Genomic DNA, 10,188 nt, shown 5'->3' on the forward strand with positions numbered 1-10,188 from the left:
ATTGATTATTTCAAAGGGTTACTAATGACATATCATTTGGATATTTTCATATCCGGGATTAAACAACCTATGTAACAATCTATGATCTGCATTGAGCACGGTTGGACGTGTTTGTTCTTTAGGATATGCAGTATTTCAGATCAGCCCTTAGATTAAACACTTCATGGCAGAAGTTATAATTTTGCATGCTGTGCTTCGTACCCCTGCTTCACAGTTCAAGCTCTATGAATTTGTTCATCCATGCTGAGCCTTTGTAATGATAAGACTTTTTTCCAATAGGTGCAAAATCGTGATTTAAAAGTGTAAGGTCTTTGCACAAATGTACAGTTGTCAACATTTGAAGTGCACCAAAACCGCTTAAAATCTTGTCTTAAAACAGTTTTGATTGATTCATGATTCAGATTTTACACAGATCTTCACTGCAAAAAAATGCTGTAAAATTACAGCAAACTACTGGCAGCTAAATTTCCCTGTAAAATGCTGTAATTTTACAATTTACCTACTGTAAAATATATTACAGTACCACGCTGTAGAAAATATGCTGTACAGTATAATACTGCCAAGTACTTGACTGCCATTTACATTTTATCACATCTGCTGTAATCTCCAAAAACTGTTTATTACTGTTATTTTTTTAAAGTACTCTAGAATGTGATTTTAATGTTGTAACACAGCTAGAAGTTGATGACTACAAAATTGTTTTGCAAACAAATGGCTCAAACAAAAGATCTTCTCTAGACATTACACTTTATTAAAATTGTCACATTTAAACCAATTATTAACGTTCTGCTTCACCAGTGCTGGGTTGAAAAGAACATAATACCGTGTCATCACATTGCAGAATACAATGCAGTAATATCACAAACATTTTTTTGTTGAAGGACTCAATGTGAGCATGTAATATATACTTACTATGCAGATCTACCTGCAGAACTGAAACATTATTTAATCTGACTAGATAAAGCCCCACCCAAAGTCTATGAGGTTTTTAATAAGAGCGACCACCTGAGGATTCACAGTTCACTGCTTTTCTTTGCACAAGCTTCCCTGTCTTCTTGGACACCACTTGGCTGGCTGGCTTTTGGTCCCCTTTTAAGGGTTCACACCAATGAAGCGTCTAGAATGTAATAACAAAGAAACATAAGATATTAGGTTACATAAGTAAAGAATAATTGCATTTTAATCAACAAAACCTATTACATTAATAAGACTGCTGTCATCATGGCTATCTTTAGTTCAGCTTCGATCTGAGGGGGCATAAGAATCTTAGAGTAATTTTGACATTACTTTGTTACAATTCTTTCATTTTTTAAATCTAGTTATTCTATTATTATTATTAATGCCAAACCAGTAAAAATGTCTTTATTGAACTGAACAGATATTTGGAAAAATTTAAATTTATACAAATTTGGAAGTACTTGAATTAGTACATTGAATTGAAATTAGTTAATAATGATTTTCAGCTATCCATTTGAGTAGATTGATTTGTAATGCTACAGTCTGCGATATTCATAATAAAATTACAAAGCTATCTTTACCCAGAACTAATACAATGCCAGTCAATGGACACACAATCTTTGAGAGAAAAACAAACATGCACAAATTTAAATTAAACCCTATGGCTTGTGACGATACATTGATGTCATAAGACAATATTTTTTTTACTCAATGTCAACTTTCAGCGCTAAATTCGTCACACTCTGGCACATAGGTATATATACATAGATGCCTTGTTTGCGTCTGTTTCTATGGCCCGTGGGTTTCAATGTAAGTTTGTATGTTTTTTATGCGTCCTGCTCTGGATGTTGTGAATGAGTCAGACGTTGTGGTATATCAGACGTAAAAAATTATATAAATACCAGTTTCTTGCACAAAATGATTGTTTCATGTCATGAGCTGCAGGGTTTCATTTAGATTTGTCTGTGCATGTTTTTTTCTCTCAAAGATTGTTTGCCCATTGACTTGCTTTATATGACTGATAGACTGCAATGGTTTGAGTTTAAAATCTTTGTATGTGTTCTACAGAAGACACAAAGTTACCTACATCTTGGATGCCCTGATGGTAAACAGATAAAAATCACATTTGCATTTTTGGGTGAACTATCCCTTTATCACAACCAATCCTAAACAGTGCTTATAGGATTGACAAAATGTCCAAACAACATTTACGACCAGAAGCGGATTTACCTTTGAACCATCTCCAATGTTCGGCAGCTTCTTCTTGGTGCTCCAAAATGAAGACGTAATAGGTGGAAAAACTGCTGCAAGCCCTTTTATGAAATTTAGTATTTTGTTTTTTCAATGTGACTACTGGATTGTATTGAGGTAGTAACAGTAGAGTAATACAAATGGCGAAGAGAGCTGGAAAGTATTTAGTATTTATTTGTGGTTTATTTCACGTTTGTACATGGTCTTGTCCTGTCTGTTAGATAATCTGATGCAGGAAGATGGCTGGAATTAGGGCAAATTAATTAATAATAGCCTCAAATTGTTCTCGCGATTTCTATTTTATTACTGTAATATATTAACTTATTTACTTAAATGTGCCAAACTTCTGATGGGCCCGATACTAGAATTTTACAGAATATTTTGTAATGAGTTCAGCATTTTCAGTTAACCCTAAGCTTTATCCCAAGCCTTTTATTCAAAATGTTAGTCATGTAGATAAAGGAAAATACATTCTGAAGGCCTCACTCATGTCTGTTGATAAGATACCGGAAAACGGCTAAATAGATTCCCATGAACCAAAAGATAAATTTAATTGCAGCAGTGGAGCTGCTACATACCATTGTGTATTTAACAACAGTGACCACTATCAATGAATTATTCAGTGATATTATGCGTTTTTAGTTTGTGAGTTTATAATATTTCCACACATGAACAAAATCAAGCTCAATCACATTCTATCAGGTTTGCACCAAAGTGTCAGAAATTCATCTTCAATACACCTCTAATTATTTACAGCATTTCTGACTAGTGACTTTTGTCTTCATTTACTTGTGTTCTATTTCTATGTGTCCTCTAAAAATGAGCTACTAATTATTTAAACCATATCCAGTGTCCATGTATTAACTTATTTGTGTTACTTGTTTAAGTGGCTCTGTCAAAATAGAGATGATATACAGTCTGACAGTAGTTAACGCAACAAAAGCATCATACCTGGGTCTATCTGCAGTTTGATGAATGATTAATAAAGCAATTTTTGCACAATTACAAAATATTAATACTCCGGGAGATTTGAACTTTTTTGAACGTTAGTATCATACATATCTAGATTCACATATGTGTGTTTTCATAGACGGTAAGTTTGTTTGGTCACCGAGTACAGAGATCCATTTGAGGGGCAAGGAGCTCCAGCTGACCCCTGTGTAACTATGGTTCAACAAAAATTTGCACTATCAAGTAGGTTTAGGGTTGAATGTGGTGTAGGGTATGTTTCCAGCATGATAGAACATTTTCTTTTAGTCCCTGAATATTTGAATTCTGAAACCTCACAAATATGTACCTGAAGCAACGTAAGACAAAAAAACTGCAATATGTACCTTTATTAATAATGTAATGTAAAAGGGTTCACGGATTGAACCTGTGTTTTTGCGCCACTAAGTTGACGTTTCTCTTTAAAACTGCAGCGAAACGTGCAGTATTTAACAACAGCATTGCACAAGAAGTACAAAGGAATGTATTTTTATACATATTTTTTATACGGGGGTGTTACAAAACTATTGATCAGAGCAGCATATGTCATTACGATGATGATAAAATAAATAGAACAGAGGAGAAAGAATATAAACATTTTTATGATTAAAAAGAGGCAAAGCTGTTTCATCTCTGTCAGACGGCAATGAGATATCAGTCTCTTTCCTAATAATCCTTTCCTAGAGTCCTGGAGTTATGAAAATGTAAATGAGAATGAAGAGGCATATAAACAACCAGATGATCTCACATGAGGGTAGGTGATCTCCTATGCCAAGGTGTCGAGCTGCCATCTGGCCTTGATCACAGCAACCTCAGTAAGTTTTAACAGTTGCTTCTCTTTGAAGATTAGGTTATGAACAAGGCAATCTCATGCTCTGTGCAGCTACATGATTAGTGAAGGAATATGTCTGAGACACATTTTAATAATTTGTGATTATTTTACACATAATAATAGGCATTTTAGCTTAAAGGTCCCACTTTACTTGCATTAAAATCAGCACGTCATTTTGCTTCACGTCTAATTGGTTTAGCTTAAACAAAGATCACTTCATGACAAAACATTACGCTCTATTTCTCCCAGAATTCGGTTTTATAACTTTATACAAAGACACAAACATTCACCCCATCAGGCCTCCGTCCAGTCCAAGGCATCTTTTGTCAGAGGGAAAATCCAATGATTAAAAAAAGCTTAAAATGTGAGCATGATATTCATACAGTTTATGTCACTTAAAGTGAGTGTCGCCTGGGCAGGTCTCACTAGGAGCTCATTGAATTGTTTACAATGCTCCCCTTTACACCAGATAAGCAGTGATAGGTATGCAGACAGCACATTGGGTTGGCTGAATGTCTGATTTTGTTTTTCCATGCCGTTCCATGAGTCTGAAACATTAAAAGGATTAGTCTTAATTTTCCCATTGAAATCCAGAGCCTTAAACTTCTGGGTGTCCAATATATTCTATTACTGTATACATAAATGGGGAATCTATGTTTATCAATTTTGATGGTTTTGCCATGTATAAAAGGTCTTAATTGCTCTGACTTATTTATTAAATTCTTGTAAGCAAGCTAAAGTGACTTAAAAATTAATGGATAAAATACAACCAGCCATTAGCTCCCAATCTACCTGACAGTGTGATCTGTCTTATGTAATGCCGAAGGCCATGTGGTTTATTTTGCAATAACAACCAGTTTACCAAATATGTAAATAAATGCACATGAAATATTAATCTGAAAATTATTTATTTAAGAAGGGAGAAAACAGAGCACATAAAACTAGCACATAAGAGACTGGTTGCTTTATATTGGTTAAATCTTTAGTGGCCATTAAACAGAAATATTGATTAATATTAAACATCAGAATTGATTATTCAATAAAGTAAATCACCTAAAATTACTTCTTTGACAGTTTCAATGAGCAGTAAGGCCATGTGTAATTATTATATGGCCTATACAGTACATTTTTAACCTGAAATATGTTTAGTGTATTTACTAGTGTTTGATTTCTATGAATCTTTCCTATTGCTTGAGTAAATTATAACTCTCATATCTAGGTTCTCTTTTGCATGTGACAGTAACAAGAATAAATAAATGTGAATAAAAGATAGTTAAGAACCTTTTGGGAAAGAAAATGCAAAAGAAGATGAGAGTTCAGCTTGGAGACGCATCCTGAAATGTCTTAAACATTCATTCACTGAATAAATATAGAGCTTTCTTCCATGCAGCAAGTATATTTAATTGCAATTTCCATTTTACTGTAACATCTGTAGAACAGACAATCCCTTTCAACAGATACGCTGTATCCCAGCAACCTCTGTGGAGTTTAATGAGCAACAATGAGCACAGATTATGTCATATTTAATGACTTCTTATTGTGGTTACTTACTTTTTGGCTGTTTCATGGCTCGGGTTTGGCAACCAAACAGGATCTGTGTTGGACTATTGACAGTTGGACATGAACGTTTTGTAAGTTGACACAAAAAAATCAACCGCTGAGTGTTCATTCCCATATCTGGCATCCGTAACACTGGGCATTTGTATGTGTCCCTTAATTGACCCATCTCTCTACTAAAGAGCTGACAGTTTAAATCAGATCACTCAAAATGTGCACCTCCAACAGTGCACATGTTGGCCTTATCTGCGTATCCAACTAAATCAGCTGGAGCACAGGAAGTGATTTTTCTCCATACGAATCAGTAGCACACATGGTTATTATCTGACTGGGCTCCTCCCAGGTAAAAAAAAAAAAAACAAGCACACTTCCATGATGTAATTAAAGTGCTCTATTTTCATAAATTAATTTTGTACTTAATATGCTAAAAATGATTTTTTAGTACTTAAGATAAACTTAAGATCATTTAGGTGTACTCAACTATTGAGACACCGGGAATATGAATTAAAATACACTATTAACATACTACCTTTGCATTTGAAAATGTATTTAGTTACCACGTATGTTACACTCGAGTGTACTATTGTTTAAAATATGGTTTTAAGTGTGCTACATGTGGTAACTAAATACATTTTTAAAAACAAAAGTAGTAAGTTAAAACTGCATTTTGGTTCATATTCATGCTGTCTCAAAATAGTATATTTGAGTAAACTTAGACAATCCTAAGTTTATCTTAAGAAGTACTAAAGAATCATTTTTAGTACATTAAGTACAAAATTAGTGCGCAAAAATAGATTACATTATGGATGTGTATTTGTTTTTTACCTGGGCTTCCAACCGCAGACGCTGGTTTACAAGCCACTTTTTCCTGCATTTTTCCAGTCAGTTTTTACCTCTTTAGAACAACACATTTCCGTACATAACATAAGCTCCTTGCGTTTTCTTGGTTTGACCGATTTAAACATCCATAAAGAAAAACACAGTAATTTGGACTTTCTGCTATTGATTCCATGTGAGAAAAATCACTTCCTGCCCTCATCAGAATCACGTGGTTGCAAATAACCCACTGAATGAGTCAATGAGAGATTTCATCTATAACATGCAGCAAAAGTCTTGTCAGCCAGTTTGTGAAATCTGAAAAAATTCTGCACATTGCAAGTGATAATTCTCTCACAAACTTATTTCCATCCACATAAAATCAATATGGGTGTTTACCTTTACTAAGGACCATAGAGTCTAAATCAGGGCAGCCCGACCTTCCTACTGGGAGAGTTCACTTCCAACCCTGCAAACTCAACTGAACAAACTAATTAGGATCTGAAGGAGTGCTTGATAATTACAGACAGGTGTGCTAAACAGGGTTTTAGTAAGTAGATACAACATCTGGTACATCACCATATTGCGGACTAGGCTAAAAATGATTGTAACATTTTAGGGGGGTAAATGATGATAGAATTTAATTTAAGTAAACTAGCCCTTCAACCAGTGATTTGAAAGATCATACATTACACATTATTAGTTGTTTATGTATTTATGACATTCTGATTCCAACCCATTGTGTTTATCACAAGTCCAATCTTCATAAAATAAGCAATATTGCTTGGGGGTAGGTTAGGTGCTGTTCTCACAAAAGCTAAATCAATGTCTTGTCGCTAAAGTAGTGTATGCATACATGAACAATCGTTCAAAGCATATTGTATGTTTTATAAGCAGTGAAATAAGCCTGTATTTGGCCGTCAGCAAACTGCATGTATAGCACAGTAAATGTTTATATGATTGTCAACCAATGGGATGCTACATTTTATTATTTACGACATTCTTTATTCTTTCCAAATATGACAAGCTCATAATTATGACTGCTTAAGTATGAATTTCACAATAAAGGCAGAAGTATTGCTTATTTCATGAGGATTGGACTTCTATAATATATGTATTCATTCAAATCATTGGTTGAATGGCTAATTTACTTACAATATTAAATTCTAGCATCATTTAATCACCCTTAAAAAATGTACAATAATTTTTAGGTGAACTAAGTAGCCTACTACTCAATTTGTTAATGTGCCAGATGTTGTATTTGCTTACTAAAACCTGTGCTTAGCATTGCTTTTGACTTGAACAACTAATTAGCAATTTAGAGGAACAACATTGTTTAGGAAATCACAGAATGGCTTTCAGCTAATGATTCCATGAGAAAAAATCATTGCCAGTGAATCAGAATCACGTGGTTGCAAATACCCACTGCCAGTCAATGAAACTTTACAGTGCATAAGATGCAGCAATATTACAGACTGCTTGGAGTGGTGCTTTTACATGGGTTGCTGTAGTAATGAATTTAGTGTGAGGACGACATCAAGAGAACTGTAAGCTGTCGTTGTGGAAAGAGAAATGCACTCGTGGCATCTCGCCATGGTGCTGCTCACTAGGCGCACAGAACATAAGCAATAGGAGCATTGCTGTATTTGGGCATTCGTGCATTTACTGTGATTAGAACCAATCAATCGTTCGCTCATTCGCTTTTCACAATAGTGAATGTCACATACTGTAAGGCCATTAGCAGATTCACAGACAATATTGCGCAGTATGATGCAAATGCAGGGACGAAAGACCTTTGGAATGTGATGCATTGCGATGTAAAATCGATCCAAACCAACGGTTTGAAAATAATCAGAAAATTTTCTTTCTTTTTTTTCTTCCTTCCGCCTGTCTGAACATAATTATTCACCAAACCAAAAAAGTAGTTGATTGCTAACCATATAATTCCACATGAGCCTAACTTTATGAACTCTGTAAATAGTTGCGTGAACTGTATAGTTGTGTACACAATCAGTCAGTTGTACTGAGATCTAAAGCGCTCTGAAAGAGTGATGAGAAGAACTGAGCTGGCTTTGTAGTACGCCAGAATCGATGCGTTCTACGTGTGTTGCGAACCAGTAAAGCTCTAAAACTCCATAGGCCTATTAAAGTCTGGAAAATGGTGGTGTAGTAATGACTGATGATTCAAAAGTAGGACAGACTCTCAGCCAAAGCAGATTTCATTGATTACTTTGACTGCAACATTTATTTCATTTATTTTGAGAATGTGAACGGCGTGTGACAGAAGAAACAGATTTCATAACACGCCGCTGCAAACAAAATGAACTAATAATCTAGCTCTACCTTTTGTATTATTGGACCATAACAGGTCTGGGATGGGAATTGTTGATCAATACTATTGATTCAACCCTGTCCATGGTGCACCCTATAATCTGCAGCCATAGTTACAAAGAAATGGATCTTCAACAGTTAGCAGCACGTAGGTATTTGGGGTCATTTGAGTAAAATTGAAATGGTCTGCCAAAAAGATCATTCTGTTTGAGAAAGTTGGAGAGGGAATTTAAAAATGTCTTAGGTAAGTGTGAAGAACCACGAAGATGAAACATCTGTAGGAGATGGCAAATAAAATTATCCAGTTGGCTTCTCGTTAGAAACAAACTTTCTTTTTTGTGGCTTTAGCATTGAATACGCAGCTAATTTCTTAGCATTTGCTATGCTTCCTTCGAAAACACTGGAAAGATTATCCTGTATTGTGTTTATGTTATTTTTAAACCAATCCTATTTCGGTGTGTTAATATTTTATCCTAACGGCTGAAGGAAGATGTATTCCCTCTTTCTCACTGATAAATCGCTTGGACCAGAGTGTGTCCAATGCATGTTTCTACGCTCCTCATGCATGAAATCTCAGTCACACAGATTTCATTGCAAAATGGCATATAATGGCACAAAAATGAGAAGTATTTTAATAAAATAAAGAGGAGCCAGCCGAAAACAGCCTACGTTGGATTATAGAAAATGTAAATATACAGTAGGCTATATATCACAGGGAATTTGTTAGACATAACCATTCATTTATTGATTTGGCTGTTTTGTCTTAAAATATGCATCTTGTGTTTGTTTAAGCTCCTCTTCTTCAGAATCACCCTTATGACCGTGGACTGTGTATTTGCTCTGACAGATGATCAGAAAGGTTAATGTACCCAAACAGGTTTATTTTTACAACTCGTATTCAAGGTTTGTTTGCTCTTTTTAGGTCCCAGTTGCTGAAAAAAGGCAGAATTGATGTATTTAACATGCTGTATAATTTGTCAAGAGGGCAGTATTAAGCCAGCAGTCAGTCAATTGATTTATTACAACATTAACATCCTATAGCTGGAGCCTATACCTTTGTATATATTCTGATCCACTTTTCTTTCATTTCAATTGCCTATAACACCTTGAGTCCCCTTGTTTGCGTTTCCCTAAAACATTTTGAACAAGATATCAAAGCTTCTTTTGATAACTGCTAACCTTTTCTGTGAGAGGAATGGAAAGCTTTCTTCAATATCAAAGTGGAAGTTAATATTCTTTTTTTTAAAGCTTCTTAGCCCACTCCTTAATGCCAAGCTCAAATCTGAAGTCAGATCTAACCTATTTTTAGATCAGCTTTAATACTCTGATGTGAGGTTTTGAGTATAACCTTTAAAATGTTCACAAAAGCTGTTCTTATAGAGTTACTGCTGTCAGAAAGATTTTGTTTTAGTGACCAGCTGTCAAGTTGTGTCATGGGGTCTAAAGCCGGAGTCTTG

The sequence above is a fragment of the Puntigrus tetrazona genome, chromosome 7, assembly GCF_018831695.1.
Source record: "Puntigrus tetrazona isolate hp1 chromosome 7, ASM1883169v1, whole genome shotgun sequence".
NCBI classification, from domain to species: domain Eukaryota; kingdom Metazoa; phylum Chordata; class Actinopteri; order Cypriniformes; family Cyprinidae; genus Puntigrus; species Puntigrus tetrazona.